General features: G+C 39.6%; 1 protein-coding gene across 2 annotated transcripts in view; it reads right to left on the bottom strand.

Annotated features, from left to right (window-relative positions):
* Positions 1 to 20669, bottom strand: part of LOC149785508 (uncharacterized) — a 408800-nt gene extending 388131 nt beyond the window's left edge. For both annotated transcript variants that reach the window (XM_089979307.1, XM_089979308.1), the window contains exon 1: positions 20391 to 20669. The gene's annotated coding sequence lies outside the window, so the exon portion shown is untranslated. The remainder of the gene's footprint in view (positions 1 to 20390) is intronic.
* Between the last annotated feature and the right edge of the window lie 5647 nt (positions 20670 to 26316).

Genomic DNA, 26316 nt, shown 5'->3' with positions numbered 1-26316 from the left:
AAGATTTGACAACTGAAGTGCACCAATAAGCAGCGACAATTTTACGCTTTGCAAAAACACATATTAACACACATTTTTTTTAAAGAACTGTGCTTAATTTAAAATTACTTCCAAGAGATTTTTAAATTGACTTCAGTGTGTCATGAAAATTAAAAGTAATGGGGCCGCTTATTTGGAACTAATTTGTTACTCGTAACATACAGTCGTGACCTCCGAGTTGGAAGGCGTAAGGATAATATCCAAAACTGGATACTAAATCGCCAGATAGAAGAATCGATTATTTAGCTAGTATGACGCATAGTAGTACTTGTAATTATTAAGATAGAAACGTTACACAGTCACAGAAACGTTACAATAACCTGTACATAATAAGAAGACTGTGACACAGTCGTAAAATACTCACAACAACCTGTACAATGTTCATACTAGGAAGACTGTGACACAGTCGTAAAATACTCACAACAAGCTGTACAATGTTCATACTAGGAAGACTGAGATACTGTCGCAAAGCAGTCGCAAAACCTCAAACCAACCTGTACACTGTACATACTTAGAAAAGTGTGACACAACACAACCTCAGAATCATCACAACAACCTGTACATATTAAGAAGACTGCGGCACAGTCGAAAAAAACCTCACCAAAAAAAAAAAGAAAATATATTAACTGAAATTTTGGGTAGCCTACAAATTTTCAGACATCATCAGTACTTAAATGTTATAGTTACTCATTATCCTTTAAGTTTTGGAATAAATAATTTTTGGTCTTGTTAACATTTTGTAAATTTTAAGTGTATTAATTTTTACCTCATGTGTACACCTGACATAAAATGAGTAGCGAGTGTACGAAATAATTCTAAGCGCACTCGGTGCATATCAGCCACTCATACAGCATGGGTACGGTCATGAATACCCCCACGCCCACTTCATTCAAGTGGCTTAATGCAGTTCTATCACTGCAGTGTAACACACTGATCTCACTCCGAGCTGATAAGAGCCAGTTATATGTGATTTCACAAACTTTCTATCCTGCAATAATGGTTTTGATCAAATCATAGATTGTCATGAAACATACATTCCGCTCTTGTATCTCAGTAAATGTTCAGGATCTCACTTGTAACTGACATACTTTTAAGAAGCCAGTGAAATACAGTATAACAGGGATCTCTCATGCGATGGTATAAACAACACAAGAAGGATGTGAAATTGTATTGGTTATTGTAAATTGTATATGTTAGTTCAAGGTCATAAATAATAACCTGTCTAGAATGTATAAATGTTTGGATAGCTTTTAACGGCAAATCTGCACAGTTCTGTCATTTGTGAGCCCAAAAGATTTAGACATTCAGAGAAAAAAAAAAACAACTGACAAAACAAAAATAACGGCAAAAAGGTTAAACTCCATCATTTACACTGTCAATTATTTACCTAAACCTAATTTTGAAAGGGTCAAAACCTTTTCATTGTGTTCATTATTGCTGGAATATTCCGAGATCAAAACGGTTGCCTCAGTTAGTCGTTTTGTACGACATGCTGAAGAGCGTCAAGCCAGTTGTGTTTCCGTACAACAGTTAACGACAGTGGAAACCTTGAAAAACAGCTCATACCACAAATTTACGTTATTTTTTTCAACATTTTGTATTTTTAAAAAATGCATCACAATATGTTGAATAGTATTTGTCTATAACATTAAATATCCTCTTGGGTGTGCTTCACCAGCGGGACAAAAAGTCGTTCATCTTGTTTATACTACCAGTATTATAATAACTGTAATAATCAGGAACTCACTGCATTAGACCGTAGTAGCACAGTTTATATCAGTTTTGAATTGTCATACACAGCAAGGTTGTAAAGACGCTTGAAGTATGTGTACGCATTATATTTAGTGTTTATTTTCTGTAACCATTACAAGTGGAAAAACCCATTAGAGCATGGATTGTTACACAATTTACATTCATTTTCGGTATGTAAACTTCAATAAATGTTAACTTTCATTGGTACTTTTAAATAATTTATGCCACTCAACGACGGCTGAGACATCAATAAGTTATCAATATAATTTTTTATCTTATTCACCACTCCGGTGGCCTAGTGGTTAGAGTGTCCTCCTCTAATGCGGGAGGTCGTGGGTTCGATCCCCGGCCGAGTCATACCAAAGACTTATAAAACTGGTACTAACAGCTGCCTTGCGTGGTGTTCATCATTAAGAGGTTAGTGTTAGGACTGGTCGGCCTGGTGTCATGATAATGTGACTGGGTGGGACATCATGCTACATGTCTGCGGCATGATGCCTCAGCTCTAGACATCACTATAAACTGCCACACTGCAGACATCGTAGCGATATGACTGAAAATTGCTAAAGCTACGTTAAAAATCCAAAACACACACACACACACACACACACACACACTGTCATGATTCACCAAGACCATTTGTCAGGTCAATGGCGTACAAAGGATAAATGGCGCCCGGAGCAATAATGATGTCCCGAGGAGGTTTTGGCGCTCAAAGAATTCTGGTGCCATGGGTTTTGGAACCCCAAGACCTCTGGCGCCAGGAGCAACCGGCTCCACCTTATTACGCAGGTGTGCCAGGTTAAACATGTAACCACAGTCACATGAGTTTTCTGAATTATTTAATTATCATATTGAAGTACATAAATTAATTTCTTTATTAATATTAACTGAATTAATATTAACTGATAAAAATAAAATTTGTGATGAATGTTGTATTTAAAATATTTGCAATATTTGTTTTTTAGCTGGTTAACATTCGAAGCTTTAGAAATGAAGAAATTATGTGATTTTTATGATTTTGTGGCTGTGTACAGAACTTTTGTAAATATCAGTTCTTACATGGTAAATGCCTGCTTTGATTCCAAAAGATGTTGAAGACCTTACAGAAATTAATATTGTAATATGTTACAAGATGAAAAAGTGTTGTGATTTTCAGTTTCGATATCCATATAGACACATAATTTTGCGAAAAGACTTCAAACTGATGGCTAAATGTCAAATCCGACTGCCAAGAAATTGCAATCAAATTAAAGGTTTCCTTTCGATTTAAAGACAAAAATGTACATTACCGTCTAGGTAATGCAATTAAGTCACTTGATATACGCCCAAAACTTGCTAGAATACCAGGATGAATAATGGAAATGAAGTATAACACTAGGCATATAACCATTCTAGCTGCCACGCTGCATAATAGAAATGAAGTAATAACACTATAACCATTCTAGCTGCCACGCTGCATAACGGAAATGAAGAAATAACACTAAAACTATTCTAGCGGCCACGCTGTAATCAAGTTCAGGATATATATCTAAGTGTAGCTGTCTTTCAATCAATAAATCAGCCAATCAATGAAGTGAATACGTCAATTATTCATTAATACTTTATTTAAAGTGTTCCAAACATTTAACTCGTACTACCGAATAAAAACGAACGTTGCATCTTGCCTGGCTTCAGAAAGACAACTGCAAAGCGGTTTGACCATTTCAATCCTCTGCGGGAAAGGTTCAGATTCTAAAGCCTCCGTCAAGTTTGTTTGGCCCTTACCCACTGGACTCAAACTGGTCCATACCCAGCGGACTCACATTGGCTCTTACCTACTGGACTTACATTGGCCCTTACCAACCGGACTCACAATCAGTAAGATGTAAGTTGGAATCGTGAGTTGACTTTCCCCATGATGACTTGGGGACCTCTTAAAAATAAAATGCGTATTCAAAATATATAAAAGTATGAAATTCCCTTTAAGTTAGTACGGTTTGAAATTTAATGAGCTAATATACCGAGGAACACAAATAAATTAATCAAACACAATCAATCAAAAAAATGTCCCTGCATCTATCTGTGTATCCTAAATGATGTATGTTTGCTCCTTGTAATCCCATATATCTGTCTCTTACCCACCTCTGAATTATGTTCAGAACTTTAAGTCTCTCGAGAGCCTGTTTGACCCTTGACCCTTGCAGCCCTTGCAGCTCTTTAGCTCCTCTATGCATTATGCTTGATTCAAAACCCTTCTCTTAATTATTCTCACACCCTGTTGGTCTCTGTGAAACAAATATTTGGCACTTGCAACCATCCATAGGTTTTGAGCTCTTCTCCAAAGAATTGCTGTGACTGCACCGTTTCTTTTTCCATTTTTTGGGGTGTAAGAATGTATTGTATTTCGAAGTTGATAAAAATAACGAATTTAAAGGGCTAACAAACAGCGGTTCTCCTATAGAAACAATATGACTCTTTTAACAATTTGAAGAATTATACGATGGAAATCAGTCAATTCCAATTATGCTCGCACCCTGGAAGTCTGTGAAATATGTTGGCCCTTGCAAACATCTCTGAAATACAGCCCTTTGTAGATTATGTTTGGTTCTGCAGCGCTTTTTGAATGATGTTCAGAACCTGAATGTCTGCATTGAGAATGTTTGACCCCTGCTGTCGTCTTTGAATGATATGTTTGGTCACTGCAGAACCTGTGATGTTCTTTTTACCTCCGAGGTCCTTCATTAAGTATATCTGACTATACTGCAGCCCTTGTTTTGGTCACCTCAGCCGCCTATGACGCGTGTTGGGCCCTTGCAGCCTTTATCAGTTAATTTTGTTCTAACAGTTCTCTGTGAAGATTGTCCGTCCTCCGCAATTCTTGTGAGGCCTTTTGGCCCCTTGCCGCATACCTGGAAAATGTATTAACCCTCTCAGGACGTTCAGACGCATGTCTAGTTAAATAAAACCCTATTTTATTAATATTTGGTCCCTCTAATCCTATATATGAATGATATACAGACTCCATCATACGCGCTGGTGTGGAATAGGAAAATCCCACCGTTGATGTGGAATAGGAAAATCCCACCGTTGGTGTGGAATAGGAACTCCCCCATAAAAATGTCTGGTTTGGAAGTCGGCTTTTGATGGATTATTTTGTTTCTTTTCTAACTAAGACATGGTTCTGGAAGAGGACCAACTATTATCTGTACTGACATAACTTTAGAAATAGTGAATTTGAAATCCTTTCAAATAACAATACCGCAAGACAAAACGTTAATGACTCAATAAACATAATGATGTCACCTACATTGAAAGTGACTCATGTGGAATAGGTCTATCCCATTTGTCTTTCTCACATGGGTTTAATGTGTCATATATATATATATATATATATATATATATATATATATATATATATATATATATATATATATATATATATATATATATATATATATATATGAGTCAGTGATATTCACCACCAGTCAAAATCAAGGAATGCATAAGAAAATAGAAAACCACAGAAATGCGGGTCTATTTATCAAATGTTTTGCCCGGATGATGCCCCGTTGCATACATTAGGATGAATTAACGAAGTCCGTCAATACGCGGTTATTCCACTTCCTTACCCTTCCACCCCACCACTTCTAATGTGGTATAATTCTCTTTCTCCTGCTTGAGTGTCATTACCAGATTTGTGTCGGTGCTGTTTGCAGTTGGGTTTGCATAAAATAAGGATATATGCCGAAAAGATAGCAGGGGCCGAAGAAGTTCATGGAATAGCCCTAGTTTACCGTGTGTCGGGAACATCGTGTATGTCTTTAACACAAAAAGAACTATGAATAGTCAGACTGAAATCAGTTGTACAAAGCTCGAATCTATTGAACTTTAAGCAGTTTCCAGCAACCAATGCCAACGTAAGTTGTATAATACAGAACATGTATTCAGATTGAGCTGCTCAATACCTGTGAGACCCTTTTCAGTCTATTTTTATTGAAAGGAGTTCGTTTAACAACTAAATTCTTGTCAGATAATTATATTTTAAACTTACATGTAAACAGGATTTTTACGGGCATTAAAGAAGCATTCAAATGAACGGCATATGGGTATTGCCAACATGAATAATAGGCTGGGTGCGTAGGGTATGAAAACTATTATGTAAAGAAAATAGTAATTGGAAAATACTGAATCACTTGTTGACATAAGCGCAGGTAGAACCTGGTTTGTGATTAAGGTCACAAGGGAAAATTTTATATTGCATATTACGCAACAGATTATGGCACAGAGATTTAACTAGGAGATGATATCGTGATTATCGCGAGGAACTTTCAATTTTTTTTTACACAGTTGAGATCTTATGTACACTATATCTGGAAACATCAGAGTGCCATAGAATGGAGGCTGCCATTTTCGTCTTCTTCTTTGTCAATACAGGCCCATGAATTAAAGTCAAAACGCATCTCTTTAAGCCATATCGCTGTCAAAGTTAATAAACTGAGCATTCATTTGTGATCTGTGCAATTTTTAATCGCGTAACAAAGTGCAAAACATTTATTAAATACTTAATATACAAATAATTTTGTTTTACATATTACTTGTTTATCACCTGTCGTTTCACAACATCTTCTCCAGTTAATATTAATTTGAAGTGTGTGTGTGTGTGTGTGTGTGTGTGTGTGTTTGGATTTTTAACGTAGCTTTAATAATGTTTCAGTCATATTTCAACGATGTTTGCAGTGTGGCAGTTTATAGTGATGTCTAGCCCTGGGGAATCATGCCGCAGACATGTAGCATGATGTCCCACCCAGACACATTGTCTTGACAAAAGGCCGACCAGTCATAACACTAACCTCTTAATGCTGAGCCCCAAGCGAGGCAGCTGTTAGCAATATTTTTATAAGTCTTTGATATGACTCGAACCCACGACCTCCCGCATCCGAGGCGGACGCTCAAACCACTAGGCCACCGGAGTGGTCAATCTGAATTATTCCCGTACCCTCATTTGTATGTTCATAATAACCACCAAAAGATAATGAAGCGATCTTTTAAAAGAACAGATATGCACCATATATATATATATATATATATATATATATATATATATATATATATATATATATATATATATATATATATATATATATATATAGCTGACATTTACTCCTAAATGAAACTCGTGTTGTTTTAGCTTTTATCGACGAGAACTGTTGTTCTTGAAGGGCATATTTCCGATGCTATGTGAAAAGGCAAAAATCCTAAACGTTTAAGAAAATTTTAAACTGATCATGTGCTATACATGAGCTGCTGCACACATTCGATTAGAAGATGGTCTTTCCTTCCGCCCTTTTGGATTTCTTAAGTGTAGCGTAAGGTAGTGAAGGCATTTGTTACATGTATACAACAACATCGTCGTGTTTGCGTTTTTGATCTCTACGGTGTGTCATTTAGTCCACATTCAGGGAACATGTTGAAATGTATTATTTCTGTACCTTGACCTACTTACTCAGCAAGGGATGGTGTGTCGAAATGGTGTAAATTAAAAGTTTAGAGGGGGTGTGTGTGTGTGTGTCTTCAAAATTGGGCTACTTTCATGACATTTCACTTGCCAAGCAATGATTTTTATTTGTCCAGGTTAGTTGGACTTGGGAATCATCGTCCCCAGCTTGTATCAAGCTTGTGTGTCATTATGTCGTTATTTCACTGAAAAGAAACAAGAGAGCTAGCAAAAAACCACACACCTTGGATGAGTGATTCTGTGCCGTCACTCAGACCGGAGCCAGGAGTGAAATCCATTTGCATAGACACATGAAGTGATTGTGTTACGACAATCCCACCCAGGCTCCAAAGTTATATATATATATATATATATATATATATATATATATATATATATATATATATATATATATATATATATATATATATATATATATATATATATATACCAGTGTGAGTATAAGATTGGAGGGTTCCGGCTACAGTTTAACCTCAAGGGACAATTTTAGTCGCATGCTAAAAATTGTCGTTTCGTGCTCAGCAAGTGAATACACTGTATATTATTGTTGGGAATCTTATACGCTCTAAGTTATGACACAGGGACCAAATCCCCCGGGGTAATCTTTGTCTAAACCTCAGTCATCGATTGCATACACGAGTTCTCAGCCATGTGAGACACACTGCAGTGGAGTTACGGGACAGTTAGGTATTGCCACCTGTAGCTCTACTGGCCCACATTCAGAGGCACAATCTAAATTTTAAAATCAAAAGTGTTGCCACATTCTATGAACACAGCACTCTCACATCACTGGCCCGAGTTTAAATTATTTAGCTTGAATGGACCAGGAGAAGTTAAAGAACATTACACACACACACACACACGCACGCACGCTGGCACTCACGCACGCAGACATACACACATACATACGTCATATATATATATATATATATATATATATATATATATATATATATATATATATATATATATATATATATATATATATATATATATGTGTGTGTGTGTGTGTGTGTGTGTGTGTGTGTGGCCGGACTGTACAACAATATATTGGCTTCTTTAAATGCTTGTGGATAAAAGTAGTTCAACGTGTCAAGTAATTAATTTCATATTGCACATGTTGCCTCAAAACCATTACAAGAACACGAAACACGTACGTGGTTGGCGGATTATGCCCCCACACTCATTAATTTGTACAGCAAGGGAAATTTCACAATATTGCAAATTATTATGCTTCAGGCTTGTCAGTCTATTTGTCTCATATAATTCTCATTATTATTATTATTATTATTATTGTTATTATTATTATTATTATTATTATTATTATTATTATTATTAATACATTTACAGTTATGTCATTGTTTCTTTGTTTTTGTGAATCTCCTAATGGCCAGTACAGGATTCCATACCCGTTATCATTCACTACATTCCAGGTTTCATGACATTTCATTTATCTACCAAGGCCGTGTGCAGAAAACAACACCCATTAATCAATTATTCAAAGTTTAATAAAAACTCCATTGCTTCCTGGCACTAATAAATGCCAATCTTTTCAACCCATCCACTAGCCTGCATGAGGCTCAGTTCCCATAAAGTTATGGATTGTTTTAATTTGAAGCTGTATTATTAACAAATTCACGACTAAGTGTCTGTGGGGGTGTAGTGGTCTCTAGGGGTGGGGTTCTTCTTATAGACTTTAACGAATTATGAGAAGTTCCCCTGGTCCTTATTCAGAAGGTTAATTCTGGACACTATATTATTTATTGACTAAATATATTTATGGCTACGAGCCCCCAGTCAGCAATGCCGACAGTTAAATTAAAAGAAATACAAAGATGAAATTTAAACAATAACAATTTAATAAATGAAATTTAAAAGAATTTAAAGTAATCAATGTCTCTCTTTCACCCAATGATCCCTTTGATCATCATTTGAGTTCACAGTGTGAGGAGATTTTTCCCTTCTTGAGTGCTACTCATCTAAATCTCTTCGTTCCCTTGTCTTTCTCTCCTTTCGTGATCTCCACTTCCGCTTCCTCTTCTATAATCCTTGTTCCTTGCCGTTATCTTGACTTCCGGTTCCTCTTCTAGTATCCGGAACCCTTGACGATATCCCTTGAGGTCACCCGAAATTCACTCGGTATCTCTCACCGTCACCCGAAATTCTCTGAACTTCTCTCGTCCCCGAAATTCTCTGAAATTCTTTCGTCCCCCGAAAGCTTCCTGATCGAAGCTATTTCATGAATTTCCTAAATTCCGCCAATTTTTACGAATGGCTAACGGAGTGTGTGTCACTGCGACTCTTAAACACCAACTGACGAATTTCAGGCTTGTTCAAGTCTTACGTCAGTTTCTCGAATCAAGTCCCACCTACAACGCATCCCGAGTGGATGGCGACGGACTCTGGTCATTTGATCGAACTGTCAATCATAAAAATGTCAGTCTGTGTGTCCCCATGTACTGTCCAGCCTACCATTGTCGGCTTCCGGCTCTTTGAAGTTGTCTACGTCACGTGTTCCCATGTACAAAGATTCCCGCCAGATTTCCACTCCAGAGCTCAAACAAAGACTGGGTTACGTAAGAGGATTAGCCAACTTAGGCACTTGGAAAAACAAAGCTTACCTGGCTCCACTTACAGACTTATAAATACATGTATAATACAAGGGGTTGGGGTAAAACATCACATCCCCCCACGCTTGAGAATAAAATCAGGATTTTATTCACTCAAACTAAAAAAGCAAAAGTGTTACACGATATAAAGAACAAAATCAGCAAAATGAACTAAATGCTAAACTGAGTATGAACACGAAAATATAACAAATGATCTATATCATTTCGGCGCTTCTACTCATGAAATCTGCGCCTACGTTTTCAGATCCTTTCACGTATCTGATCTGCATCTGGTACTGCTGTAAAAACAGCGACCATCGCATCAATCGACCATTGGACAACTTTGCCTGCGCCAGATAGGCGAGTGGTTGGTGGTCGGTCTCCAATATGAACTTACGTCCATATAGGTATCGCTCGAACCGTGATATGCCGAACACGATTCCGAGACATTCCCTCTCCGATACTGAGTAATTCTTCTCGGCAGCAGACAACTTCCGGCTGCCGTATGCGACAGGAAAAAGTGTCTTGTCATGCTCCTGGAGCAGTACTGCTCCCAGTCCCGTGTCGCATGCATCGGTGCGCAGAACGAATTCTTTATCCAAGTCCGGTAGACGAACAACTGCGTCGGATGTAAGTCTATCCTTTAGCGTTTGGAATGCGTGCTCACACGCATCTGTCCAAACGAACTTACTCGGGGTCCGTTTCTTGGTTAGGTCAGACAACGGGCCCGCAATCGCGCTGAAATTAGCGACATACCTCCGGTAATATCCGGCCAGTCCCAGGAATGACCTCACTTCCGTTTTCGTGGTGGGGCGTGCGGCGTTTCTCAACTGCTCCACCTTCGACTTCTCTGGAGACAGCGTGCCTTGGCTCAGGGTATGTCCTAAATAGTCTAATGTCCTGAAACCAAGGTGACATTTGGAAGGGCGGGCTGTCAAGCCCTCCTGACGTAGCCGCTCCAAAACGTCAGCTAACAGAGCGAGGTGTTCACCCCATGTCTCTGTAGCTAACAAGAGGTCATCCATGAAGTTGTGGACACCCCTATCGCGCAAGGGCTCCAACAACTTCCGCATCATTCTGGTAAAGACGCTGGGCGCGTTTTGTACCCCGAACGGCATCACCAACCATTGGTATGTCCCGTCGGGAGTAGCAAAAGCAAGCTTCGGTCGGTCTTCTTTCCTTACCGGAATTTGCCAATACCCCTTGGACAAATCCAGTTTGGAAAAATATTTCGCTTTCGAGACCGAAGCGAAGATATGTTCGGGGTCAGGTAGCATTTCAACTTGAAATTCTGTCACCTGATTCAGCTTCCGGTAGTCGACGCAGAACCGATGGGTGCCGTCCTTCTTCTGCACTAAGACTACTGGTGAGCTGTACGGAGAGTCGGCAGGTTCGATTACTCCTAGAGCAATCATCTGCTCGATTTCTTCCCTTACAACTTGTCGTTTCGCGTGGGGCAAGGGGTAGGGTTTACGCTGAACTGGTCGGTCGTCCACCATCTTTAACCCGAACTCGACAAGCGTCGTCCTCCCGGGTTTTTCTGTTAGCACGTCGGAATATCCGGCCAGCAAGGTCTCTATCTCGTTCCGCTGCCCTTCAGTTAACATGGGGTCACACTCCACGTCCGACGGAGTCTCGGCCCTCGTTAATGGACAGCTCGGGACAGTGTTAGCACCTTCCGTATCGCCTTCGATATCCTCGGTGACTATCGCTGCGACAACAAAATCGCTGGCGGTCTCCCTTTCCCGGTACCTCTTGAGCAAATTGGCATGGTACAATTTCTCTTTCGTCGGTAGCTGTATCCGGTAGGTTTGACCTCCGACCTTCTTGGTGACGACGTATGGACCCCTCCAGGAAACTTGCAACTTGTTGTGTTCCTGGGGCAACAACAACAACACTTTGTCCCCTACCTCAAACTGACGTGGTTTTGCGCGCTTATTGTAATTTTTCGCCTGTTGCGCCTTAGCTCGTTTGAGATTTTCTTGCGCGAGAGAACAAACCTCTTCCAGTTTGTTGCGCAAGTCCGCGACGTACTGGTAGGTAGTGCGTACTTCCTCTACAGCGTGGTCGTCTGTCCACAGCTGTCTCAGTACGGCGATTGGGCCGCGTACGGTTCTCCCGTACAAGAGTTCAAAGGGAGAGAACCCCAAACTCGCTTGCGGTACTTCCCGGTATGCAAAAAGCATGGCTGGAATATACCGGTCCCAATCCTTGGGGCGGCCTTCGCACAATTTCTTGAGCGTGTTTTTCAAGGTCCCATTAAACCGTTCGACCAATCCGTTACATTGGGGGTGATACGGTGTAGTCGTGAGGTGTTTAATCGACATGAGACGATTCACCTCCGCCATCACACGACTCATAAATTGTGTTCCTTGATCGGTCAAGATCTCGTCGGGCACTCCGACTCTTGACCAGATCGCAAACAGAGCTTCCGCGACGGTTTCCGTGTCAATGTTACGCAACGCAACGGCCTCCGGATAGCGTGTAGCATAATCGACAACCGTTAAAATATATCGATTTCCGTGCGCAGACGCGGGTTTTATCGGTCCGATTAAATCCACGGCAACACGTCTAAATGGTTCATCGATAAGGGGCGTACTCCCCAAAGGGATGGGTCGCTGATCCGTTTTCGGTGCCATTCTCTGGCATTTGTCACAGGAGAGACAGAACCGTTTTACGTCTCCCTGGACCCCTGGCCAGTAAAACTCTTTTACAAGACGGTCACGCGTCTTAGCAATTCCCATGTGTCCACCCATGAGACTCTCGTGTGCAAGTTTCAGTACTTCGCAACGCTTTTCCTTTGGCACGACGACTTGCTTGAAGTGTTCGTTGTGTTTCCTGGCGTGGCGATACAAGATTCCCTTCTTGTAGACAAACTTCACCGCGCCGTTCGGAGTTTCCCTTTCTGTTCCCGCTTCTGCGTGTTTGTGCAACTGCGCCAGAGTTGCGTCCTCCTGTTGCAGCTTCCTTAACTCCGCTGGAATAACATTACTAACCGGTGTCGATGTAACTTGGATTGGCTTTTGTTTCGGCTGTCGACTCATGGCCCTGGTTTCAACAGCACTCACTGGCATAGGTGTGCAGGTTTCGGGGTTCGGCTGGGGTAACACATAACGGCAACCCAATATGACGTCATGTGATAGCCCCTCCAAGCAAGCAGCTTCAATTTTCCCCTTCACGTATGGTGAATCGAGGTCAATGACAGCTACTGGTAATGAGTCACGCGCGCAGTTCGCGTACTGAACTTCTATTACCTCCCCTGTATAGTCCTCCGGCTTGACATATTTCTTGTCGACAAGCGCGGGGACGCTGCACCCAGTGTCATACAAGATGGTGGCGCCTTCACCATTGACAGTTGCGGGCGCAAGGTTGGCTGGGTTGCGACTCGCTTCCGGCACACCTTCCTTCTTAGCTACGACATTCACCTGGGTCTGCCTGCCCTTGGGACAGTCCCTGGCAAAATGCCCCAGGCGCTTGCAATTAAAACATGTCGGCGGCCCTCGCCGACTTGCAAGTCCTGGTTTCGTGGGTGAGGCCTGTCCAGGTCGATAGGCGGCAGCCCTACCTGTAGGTGCCCCTCCGACCTTCCCGTCGCCCTGACGGTTACGGACAGCCGGCTCAACCTCCCCCATACGACGCGACTCAGAGGGTCGGGGTCGGTCAGCAACCCCGGAACCTCCACTCTTCGAGTGCGCCTGCTCGTATCGCTCCGCCATGTTAGCGATCTCTTCGAGCGTCCGGTGTTCTCTTTCTGCTAAGAAAACTGTCAACTCGCGACGGTAAGTACCCAGGACATGTTCCTTGAGTATTACCTCGCGTAGCCCTTCGTACGTGCGTTCGACTTCGGCCATTTTCATCCACTTCTCAAATAAACCTCGAACACGGTTGTGGAATTGAGAGTGGGTCTCTGTTACCTTTTTCACCGAGTCCCGGAAAAGTTTCCGGTAAGTCTCGGCGGTCAGCCGATAATGGCAGAGAAGCGCCTTCTTGAGGGCAGTGTAGTCATCAGCCTCTTCTGCGGTTAAGCCGTGGTAGACTTCCCGAGCTGCACCTTGCAAAAAGGCTGAGACATTAATGGCCCAGTGCTGTTCAGGGACCTGATGAGCGCGTGCGAGTTTCTCAAACTGGACGAGAAAATCGTCAATAGCCTCCTCCCTATCATTGAAGCGTGACATGTTGATCTGGACTATCCGGTGGTCGATGAAAGGTCGGCCGGTTGTTCCAGAGCTTGTACTGGCGTCGTCCCGTCCGTTGGTCCTAACTTCAACTCTGACCTTTTCCATCTCCAGAGTGTGAGCGAGTCTGGCTAGCTCCAGCTCTTTCTGGGCGTCTCGGTCCGCTGCTTCTCGGTCCGCGGCTATCTTGGCTAACTCTTGGTCCGCTGCTATCTTGGCTAGTTCTCTCTGGGCTTCTCTTTCCGCTGCTTTTTCGGCCTTCCATTCCTTGATCCTTTCTTCTATAAAGGTTGCCAGGCGATCTCCCTCGTATCCAAGATCTTCCGACCCCATGGCGCGGTATTCCTTTATCATTTGTCGTTCGGTAGCCATTATATTAATGTAAAGTGATACCTTGTCTCAAAATTCAAACAATATACAGATATTTGTAATACCAGTTTAAATACTTACCTGTCGACAACAACTAGTTTCGTTCAGGTAAGATATTTGTTCGATATCTGCTTCACACGTACTGCTATGAATGGAAGATCTACAAAGCCTGCACATATGACAATAAAAATACAAGATGAGAAAATCACAAAATTTCAAATACAAAGAATGGAAAATATCTCACACTGTTCACTAATACTTCTACCAATAACTTTAAGTCCCAAAATAATATATATGTCTAATTCATATCCCGGACGAAGCGCCCACTGTGGGGGTGTAGTGGTCTCTAGGGGTGGGGTTCTTCTTATAGACTTTAACGAATTATGAGAAGTTCCCCTGGTCCTTATTCAGAAGGTTAATTCTGGACACTATATTATTTATTGACTAAATATATTTATGGCTACGAGCCCCCAGTCAGCAATGCCGACAGTTAAATTAAAAGAAATACAAAGATGAAATTTAAACAATAACAATTTAATAAATGAAATTTAAAAGAATTTAAAGTAATCAATGTCTCTCTTTCACCCAATGATCCCTTTGATCATCATTTGAGTTCACAGTGTGAGGAGATTTTTCCCTTCTTGAGTGCTACTCATCTAAATCTCTTCGTTCCCTTGTCTTTCTCTCCTTTCGTGATCTCCACTTCCGCTTCCTCTTCTATAATCCTTGTTCCTTGCCGTTATCTTGACTTCCGGTTCCTCTTCTAGTATCCGGAACCCTTGACGATATCCCTTGAGGTCACCCGAAATTCACTCGGTATCTCTCACCGTCACCCGAAATTCTCTGAACTTCTCTCGTCCCCGAAATTCTCTGAAATTCTTTCGTCCCCCGAAAGCTTCCTGATCGAAGCTATTTCATGAATTTCCTAAATTCCGCCAATTTTTACGAATGGCTAACGGAGTGTGTGTCACTGCGACTCTTAAACACCAACTGACGAATTTCAGGCTTGTTCAAGTCTTACGTCAGTTTCTCGAATCAAGTCCCACCTACAACGCATCCCGAGTGGATGGCGACGGACTCTGGTCATTTGATCGAACTGTCAATCATAAAAATGTCAGTCTGTGTGTCCCCATGTACTGTCCAGCCTACCATTGTCGGCTTCCGGCTCTTTGAAGTTGTCTACGTCACGTGTTCCCATGTACAAAGATTCCCGCCAGATTTCCACTCCAGAGCTCAAACAAAGACTGGGTTACGTAAGAGGATTAGCCAACTTAGGCACTTGGAAAAACAAAGCTTACCTGGCTCCACTTACAGACTTATAAATACATGTATAATACAAGGGGTTGGGGTAAAACATCACAGTGTCACGTGATACTTTATTGACGGAATAAGACACCACTATTACAAACATCTTCAAAACAGGAGTACCCTTTGTCTTTTCAAAAAATGATTTTAAAACATCAGCTTCAAAATCTGTCATGTTCTAAACACAGAAGACAGAATTACCAAGTGGGTGCAGCTGGCTTCGAATAGTTGCAGCCACTCTGTCCACAATAACAGTTGTGATACATGCATGGATGCTCGCCTTTATCAACTATTACAAATGAGACCCCACGTGAAAAGCATGCTCTTCAATGTTTTAGGCTGCCTAATTATTGTCTACTCACGTATAAGTAAACAGTAAATATGTTGTGAATAATCCATCACAATAGTGTAATCTATCACAATACACGATGTATACTCATTAATATGGGCAGTTAAGTAGCACACCCATTTCACCCAAGTCAGTTAGGTCAAGACAATGTTAATGGTCAGCGGTTTATGTTACTATTGATGCATCAAATGTTTCGTGACTCTGTAACATTAGTGACCTTACAACGTACAATAAAATGCCTGGACTTAATGTCCCACTCTTGGTCCTGAAAGTAGATGAATTTAGTTTTGTAGAGAGAGGGATAAAAGACAACGATCATAGAGTAAATGAGTTAAGGCAATAAAGAAAATAAATATGTAAAGGAAGACAATGTGGATGACTTATAAAGATGAGAACAGTATCCAGGTGAAATCAAATATAAACCTGCATGCAAGAAAATGTGGGTCCAACATTACTCGGCCATAACTCCACTAAACGATGATATCGGAAGCTTTTAATCAAATCCGAATGAATTTATATCAATATATAGCTGCACATAATAATTGACGGGAACTGTGTCGTCCAAATAAATCTGCATACCCTGGAAGTTAATGAACAAAATGAAAAGTGACTGAGACGTCAGTCAGGGGCCATTACTCCACTGAAAGAGGATGTTGCATGTTAGACAATTACATAGGAATACTGTCAATCAAACACAGCCAAGGTCTCATTCTTATCAAGCTGCCTATTAAAATTGCTTAAAAGCCAATAAATGAGTTATTCGTGTACAGCAACGAAAAGTGGTTGGGTATGACAAACAAGGGCCGTAAGCTCAGCTAACCATGAAGAGGTCTCATCAATCTCAAGTAGCAACAGAACTGGCGAAAATAGAAAACTCAACATTGAGTTACTGTGCAGAAAATATTGTGAAAGAACCAGACAAATAATTTTCTATAAAAAAAAAAAAACTTGCTAAATAATGGCGAGTTTTATGATGATATTGAAGATCAAGCAGGCCCTATCTATATCAGGCTGATGCTATTTATATCTAGTATTGCACTTTACCTTTGTCTATAATTGAGGGTAGGAGTTTGGGCACATCTAACTAATGTCATTAAAAAAAAAAAACGTTTACCTGAATCTGAGTTCAGGGCATAGGTTTTTCCCTTGGATTGTATGTCATCATTTCAAGACCATTGGCACATCAGCACATTCAAGACATGGAATTCATTCGGAGCAAAATACTTTTGGAGCTTTGATAGACCTTTTAGGATTATTTGGGATTTAATTAACAGTTGTGTGGGTTCCTTTAACGTGTTCACTTTGTAGTTATTGGAAATAACGTATTTGTTGAATTTTACTTAACTTGTTGGGTTTTGTGGGTTTTATTTTATTAGTTTAAGACGATAGATTTATAACATTCTCTACAGACTGTGGCCGAAATCCAAGAAATTATAAAAAGATTTAGTGTGCAGAAGTAAAAGTGAGTGGGTCCGTCCGCTATAACTCCACTAAATGACGATGTTGAAAGCTAACTATCAAACGCAAAAGAAGCCTCGCCAATACCAAGCAACCCAGACAATTTGGTTGAAATTAAAAAATAATTAAGGAAGTTATCGTGCAGAAAAAAGTGATGGGGTCTGACAATCAAAAGACCAGGCTTAAAGCGCCACTAAACTATTAGGAATGCTAAAAATCGAACTCATACAAGATGTCATTAAAATCAAACTGCATGCTAAAATGTGGCTGAAATTTAATAATATTTAAGGAGGTTATTGTGCGGAAGCAAAAGAAGGGTGGGCCGACAAAATAAGAGATACTATCTCTGCCAAACGATGATGCAGAAAGTGGACATCGACCATCGGCATAATTAACTATCCGAAAGAGTTATCTACCCCTCGCTGTCAGACTGGATGAAGCTGAAATATCGATCCAATCATATTGCTCTTTACATTTACCTAGGGAAATAGTTAGGAATAATCATTGCGGTTTTCGTGTCAAACAACACACGCCGTTAAGTTTCTTCAAAACAAACGTGTCACACACATGCTTTTCTTTCTAATACAAAGCTGTTGAGATCGGTGAAATCGCCATAACAAATACCTAACGAGCCCTTTTATTGGTCACTTGATTACGTGTGATACAGCTAGTAACTATTTCTTCTCCAAGACGGCACTTGTCTAAAACACCGTTTCGGCTATTTATATATGCCAAGGGTACGATACTTGCCTAGCGAAGACGAGCTGGTCTAGATTCCATCACTATCAAGCTGAATACCAAATATGACTCACGTGCAAAATTAATTACAGGAGTTATTCTTTTGAAATGAAAGTGGGAGGGTTGACTATCAGGATCCATAACTTTGTTAAACGCTGACGCATAACGTTGACAATCAAGTTGTTGGCCTTATAAATATCCAACAACGTAGTAACTCTTGTTGAAATCCAAAAAATGAAGAACTGTGCGGAAGAGAAAGTGTATGGTCTGACAATAAGAGGCAATTAATTGCCCTGTTAAACGATGACGCAGGCATTTTGTTAAAATCAAGAATATTTAAAGGAGGTTTTGTGCGAAAAAAAAGGTTTGTGGGCCGGAAAATCCAGAAGCTATGACTTAAATAAGGACGACCCAGAACGCTTTCAACTGAACTCATCCAAGATCGCATAAACACCAAGCAATAAATCAAAGCCTTGTTCAATCGCACACTGATTAACAGAGTTACTGTGTGGAGTGGTCGAGTTTGATAACCAGGGGCTATAACTCCTCCAACAGATTCAGTAGTAGGCTGACAATCAAACTCCTCCAAGGTCAAATCAGTATGAAGAAGCATGCCATGCTTGCATGAAATCCAATATAAATTAAAGGAGTCATTGTGCGAAGACACAAAAAAGGGTGGGCATCACACTCAGGGGCAATAACTCCGCTAAACCATGACAACGAAGCTCACCTAAGAGCCACATCAAACTGCCAATACAATCTAGTTGAAATGCAATAATAATTAAGGTAGTTACTGTACTGAAACAGACGATGGACAGACGGAAGGACGAAAAAAATTAGAATTTAACATTGGCCTTGTTATGAAAAGCGCGGGACAAAATTCAGGTCAAGTCACTTAAGTGTGAAATATAGCTCAGGGAAACCTCGTTTTGTGGAGAAGTGCTTACAAAGAGGCATACCTCAGCAAATGTCACGATATTAGGTAGGTTATTACGTATGAACCACACACAAACAACAAAACATAGCAGGCATGACGACAGTAACACAAAATCTTTACCAGAGTCAGTAAAACATGAAATATACCTTTCCTGCACAGATGCATCCAATAATTGAATTGTATACTTTTATCATAAACAGTACTTGAAACACGAATTTAAAATGCAGAATTCAACAAAATCACAGAAACATGATAGTGATAGATGATAGAGGCCGTGTTTCATGATTCTAGGTGGTATATTACTTTATAGCGTGCATAGGATCTGTGAGATCATGAATATAGCAAAAACTGAACCAAGCTTGCAAAATGAAATACTGATTATAATGCCTTTCTTTTTTTGTTTTCTTTTTTCTTTTTTTTCTTTCTTTTTTTGTTGAAGGCTGATTTTTGACTATCTTAGATGCAACAGTTATAAAGTTTCAGGATACAATTATGAACGATATCTCTCAAATTAGTTTTAGGATAAAAAATTAAACTTAAATCAGTTACGCATAATGACACACTTCTGTGAAAGTGTCTAATACGTATCGAGATCTCCTCGCCCGTTTCATGATTCAAAGTATAATAGTATTTATACAGGATGCAAATAACTGTATGATCATGAGATCAATGCAAATGTACAAAGTTAACCCGTTGCGACCATCTATGAGTTGAGGTGCCATGACACCCACTCTAAAATAATGCACCAAGAAAGAAAGATTGAGATTCAATGTGATTATTCACTCATCGCTAATGTAACCAGCCAAGTAACCAACCAATCTGCCTATCTAAGGAACGCAGATTAACCTTCTTTCGTGTATATTACATCTGTATCCACCTACCTTAGTAACCTGTCTTACCTACCTCACTCCCTGTCCACCTGCATACATACATACCTTTATAAATACCCGCCTACCTACATATATACACGCGTATGTACGTACGTACATGCATGCACACACACACACACACACACACACACACACACACACACACACACCCACCCATCCATCCATCCATCCATGCATACATACATACATACACACACATACAGATACATACATACATACATACATACATACATACATACATACATACATACACACATACAGGTCCAGCTTACCTTTATGTGTGCATGGGAAAGAGAGCAGATAAATATCCACGGAACAGCACTTGCAGGTATATCGCACGAGAGAGTGAAAACCAAATGAGAATTAAACCTGCGTTGGTACATTAGTCTCTCTAATAACCTGTTTCTAGAAAATGGATACAGCATGAACGATACAGGCACTGTTATAGCGTGTCTCACTGATATGTATTGGACAAGCAATGGTTGTCATTAGCCATGAAAAATCTCAGCAGATTGGAAAGCTATTCCAGTAACTCGTTTATGTTACCACAGCCAGGCACTGACTGGTTGCAATTTACTGCTAGGGTAGACTTAGTTTATAATTTCCTGTATTAAGCACAGTAAACCGGCGTTATAAATTCTGTAAAATGTAAAACGAAACCATCCTGATATCATGCAGTCTCTGGTGTTTCGCAAAGCAAAAGATTTATTAGTGGGCAGAAAAGTATGTATTTGTTTTCTCTACCACAAAATACAAAACAATACCATTATGTGCAATTGTTTTCCTGTACTCTTGGGTTAAATAATGCAAGTCGCAACGGTAATGCTATGTTGGGTCAGACGCCAAACACATACTTTGTTTAGAAATAATGGAACAGGATTTTGCAAAATGTGCAATTAATAATATCACTCGTTACAGAGGTACCAAAAAATGGAAAGTTATTACTGAAGAATTATTTGAACTTTCACATGTATTTTATATTGTGATGTAAAAAAATGTTTTCCTCATGAACTGAAATTAATATTTTCAAGAGTCATCTCGGTTTCAAATATGAGATTTAATTATTTTTGTATGCTTCCATATCTAAACTTGGTAATGTTTAATTGAACCATTAAAATGAATAAATATTTGTATTACTTGTGGTATTGAAAATATTACATCACGTGTCAAATTACTATATTTGTTTTTCTCAAGAATAACCTTCTCTATATAAGACCAATTTGAATGTGTTTCTTTCCTAAAGCGTGAGCACGTGTAAAAAGGTGTTCAATATATGCTGTTTCACCCAACGTGAACACTTTTCGTTCGAGACTATCTTAATATTTCTAAGTAAAATTCGTGTAGTTACATTTTATGCAATATTGTACTATTTTCCAGCTTACACCCTCATTTCTAACATCAAAAGAAAATTGTTATACCCATATTCGATGTGCATGAGGTTCACCATTATTTTGAAAATAATATTCAGTTAAAGACAGAGTTATAACTGTAGCAATTAAAATGCTTACAAACGTTATTTAGAATAAACCAGCATAATCCAAGAGATGCAGACTTTGACAAACATCTTAGTAACTTTTTATATGATACTGATTTTCATATCTTCCTGTCATTTTCTTATCAATGACTGTGAACAAGACGTTTCTATGTTATACAATTAGTTCCTAATGGTTCAAACTAGAACATTCCTTGCTGGATATACCTCCGTTTTATTTATTAATTTTCATTTAATAACCATACTTTTAAAAGACCTGTATAAAAATGTTCAATACATTTATTTACTCAGTATCTTCAATGCACGTATTGACCCTCAAATATTTTTTTTTTTATTTAAAAGTTTAAAATCGTGTGAACAAGACCTGGGAGAGGCCCAGGTGTTTCTTACCCCAGGGCCCGTGATCGCTCTTTACGGATCTGCAAACCGATGGAGGTAAGCCGGACACAGGAAACGACTATGCCCGGTCTAAGAATCCTTGCTGTCCTCAGCAAACAACTATATTAACGGATCGAGATCAGGCTCTGCATCTTGCGGGTGAGATTGTTACTGACTGGCTCTGAAGTTGTGGGGATGAGTTGTTCTGTTCCAGGCACTTTTGAGAAACTTACCGAATATCATCTGCAGCCTGAGTCTTTCAGGGGACGATGCTTTGATATGGCACGAAAAATCATTCAAAATGGATGAGCTGGAGTAATCGTAGAGTCAGCTTGGAGAGATCTAGGGTGAGCTTAATAAATTGTATGGTGAGCTGGAGCAATCGGAGAGTGAGCTGGAGTAATCGTAGGGTGAGCTGGAGTAATCGTAGGGTGAGCTTGGAGAGATCGTAGGGCGAACTATAGTAACTGTAGAGTGAGCTGAAGCAATCGCAGGGTGAGTTGGAGTAATCGTAAGGTGAGCTTGGAGAGATAGTAGGGTGAACTGACGTAATTGTAGAGTGTGCTGAAGTAATCGTAGGGTGAACTGTAGTATTCGTAGGATGAGCGGTAGAAAACATGCATACTGGAACGAGAAACATCTATGCCTTTTTAGCCAGAATTCGCACATCAGTTTATTGGACAGTGGGACCATCATGGATTAAGAACGGCAGGAAATGGCACAGCGGATATTTGCAAGACCCCGACGATATTTACGACCTTAGGCAACTACGGCCAAAATTCGAGCAAATACAAGAGACCCATATCAGATGTTTTCTGATACTTCATACTCAGGTTGATTCAGTAACTGATGACAACAATTTTGGCATCAACAGCTTTTATCGAACACTGGACTCTGTCACATCAAATTCTACTTGCTAGAACTATCTTCTCTAGAATATTGCGAATTTTTCTATGTATATGTGTACGTGTTTGAATTTGTAACCCAGCTTTAACAGTTTTCCAGTCATATCGTTACGGTGTCTGAAGAGTGACAGTTTTAAATGATGTACAGCACTAGGTTATCATGCCGCAGACGCAGCACATTATCCTGACACCAGGCCGACCAATCCTAACATAACCTCTTAATTCTGAGGGCCAAATTAGGCATCTGCTAGTACCATTTTTACAGTCTTTTGTATGACTCGGTAGAGGTTATAATCCGTGACCTCCCGCATCAATGGCGGACGCTCTAACCACTCAACCACTAACCCCCTTTATCAAATTAATGTTAAGTTCATTCTTTTTGTTAAAAAGGTAAGGTGTGCAATAAAAATGCGTATATTTTGAGTTAAAAAAACCGAAGCTATAACATACTAAGTCAACTATGACGAAACAGCCTAGAAATTAAACCCATCATAGTCCTGTTCATTTTTAAAAGGCATACCAATGTGTAATAAATTCCACAGTGTATTTTATGGAGAAAAATTGGGAATGTTGATCTGAATCAATAATTTCACCTAACAATGACAGAACGCTGAAAGTCAAACTCATGTTCTAGCTCACTAGCTCATCAACATTCATTTTGCATGCCAAACTTGGATAAAATCAAGTACGAATAAATAATTATTGCGTGACACATTAGCAGGTGAATCAGACAATGAACTTATAATGCCTCAAAATGATGATGCGAATTGTTTAAATTTAATCTTGTGTGCGACCTCATCCAAAAAATAGAGTAGGAGAAAACTGGTGATAATAATAAATGTCGTTATCATGCAGAAATGAAATTGATTTATTGGGGCTATCACAACATAAATTCCACCATAAAAAGGCAAAATAAATCCATTTCTTCAAAATTATTATAAATGTAAAGCTGCACACCTTTTTTGAAAATCCATTTATAATTAAGGAGAGTGTTTGTGATGCAAACGCAAAGGCATAATGATGGACGATCACACGGAGTATGAAAAAGGGAAGGACGTAGTAAAAGTCACCGTTTGTTACATTCCGTTGTTTTGGTGGTTTTTCCCCCACATAAAACAAAACAAAAAAAAATACAAAGTAGCTTTCTTTCATTTTTGCAAAATAATATACCGTTGAATAGACTGTGTAGTCAAGGAAATCAAGTTAATAGTATACATTTTACTTTTTTTTCATCAAGTACTTACCTGCCAAACTTTAACATTAGTTATAATTATTTTTCGTTTTTTTTTTCTCGAATTTCCAATTAAACTCTGCCACCGTTAAAAAAACCCTCACACAACAACAACAACAACAACACCCTCCATAAGAATACTCCATGAAGGGCAAAACAACACAAACAAACAATAGCATGAACTATTTCATTTGTATTAACAACAATACATATGAGTTAAAGTTCCTATATTTCAAAGTGATTGATTCAGCTCACGCTTTGTTCTCTCCAAGCTCACCCTACGATTACTCCAGTTAACCCTACGATCTCCCACAGCTTACCCTACGATCTCCCACAGCTCACCCTACAATTACTCCCCCTCACCTTACGATTACTTCAGCTCACCCTACGATCTCTCAAAGATCACCATACGATTATTCCAGCTCACCATACGATCTCTCCAAGCTCACCATGCGATAACTTCAGCTCACTCTACAGTTACTTCAGCTCATCCCACGATGGCTTCAATTCACTCTACGATCTCCTCAAGGTCACCCTACAATTACCCCCCGCCACCTTACGATTACATCAGCTCACCCTACCAACTCTCAAAGATCACCCTACGATTACCCCCCCCCCGCCCCACTTAAGATTACTCCCCCTCACTTAAGATTACTTCTGCTTGCCCTACGATATCTCCTCTTCGACTTCTCCAGCTCATCCCACAGTTGCTCCAGTTTATCCATTTTAAACGATATCCCGTGCCATACTCTGATATTGGTCGTCCTGCAATGACGATGTTTGCTACAAATGTTCCGTTTGCGTGACATTTTCCTCTTGTATAATTTTATCTCCTCCTAGCTGAGGACCCATTAGCGCACTGAGGCCACATTATTTTCCTTGAATGTTGACGAATTCGGACCACTTTTCGTGTATTCACTCTGCAAACGATCCAGTCTGAGTATGACACTTCCTGAAACACTTTTTGCATTCCAGATTCTCATTTTACTTTGTTTCTTCTTGCCCAGTTTCAGTGTTATAGTGGTCTGTCAAATTACCCCATAGCTTCAAACCGTGATGAAATTCATAAATTTGAAATTATTTTGCAAGTTCAGCAAGTGAAAATTTATTCTGAAGATTAGAGAACAGACAAAAAAAGTTTAGTGTAATCAATAGCCACCTACTAAATACATAAATAAATATGAACAAGCTTTACAATATCAGAAATTGAAATAATCTTTAAACTATAAATCTTGCATATATATATATATATATATATATATATATATATATATATATATATATATATATATATATATATATATATATATATATATATATATATATATATATATATATATATATAGAGAGAGAGAGAGAGAGAGAGAGAGAGAGAGAGAGAGAGGCAATTGTGTTTTGGTTTTTATTTGTTGTTGTATTATTGTTATTTAGACAATATAAGTAGTATATGGGGTCACCGTAGCGTCAAGGGGACTTTAATATTAAAATAGGAGGGTTGTACCCTGGCGTCTATGTAAATTTAACATGGGCAGCACAGAGTTTGTACCCTAGCGTCAAGGGGAATTTAACATGGGAATAGATCGTGGGTCTGTATAGCGTCAAGGGAAATTTAACATGGGAATAGATCGTGGGTCTGTATAGCGTCAAGGGAAATTTAACATGGGAATAGATCGTGGGACTGTATAGCGTCAAGGGGAAATGGAACAGGGTCGGGACCCTATTTTAATACGGTCCCGACCTTCTGGGTCTATGGAAATTGAACATGGGAAATTGAACAGGGTGGGACTGTATAGAGACAAAGGAAATTGAACAGGGTAGGACTGTATAGCGACAAGGGAAATGGAACATATTTTTTTAAAAATAAAAAAATAAAAAAGGGGTAGGCATGAAAGTCAAGGTCTTTTCGAGGCATATGAAGGGGCCCTGAAAAGGGCCTTTGGGTTTCCTCTTCTTCTATTTCCTCCAGTTCTTCATCCATCCCCTTATCTTTTCCAAAATTCCTTTCTTCTTCCTCTTTTCAATTTCCGGTATCCAGTCAGGGTGACCCATCGCTCTAAACTTCTGTTGGATTTTTATCTAGTTATTATTCAGTCTCTCATATTCTTCCTTTTTCTTTCTATTCTCATGTTCTTTCCTATCTTTTGCCCACCTGTCCTTGATTTTCTGCACTTCTTCATCTATTACCTTTTTCA

This window comes from Sinohyriopsis cumingii, chromosome 13, assembly GCF_028554795.1.
Source record: "Sinohyriopsis cumingii isolate HCF-2022 chromosome 13, ASM2855479v2, whole genome shotgun sequence".
NCBI lineage: Eukaryota > Metazoa > Mollusca > Bivalvia > Unionida > Unionidae > Sinohyriopsis > Sinohyriopsis cumingii.
The sequence above is the reverse complement of the archived record's forward strand: the minus strand, read 5'-3'. Positions and strand labels throughout refer to the sequence as shown.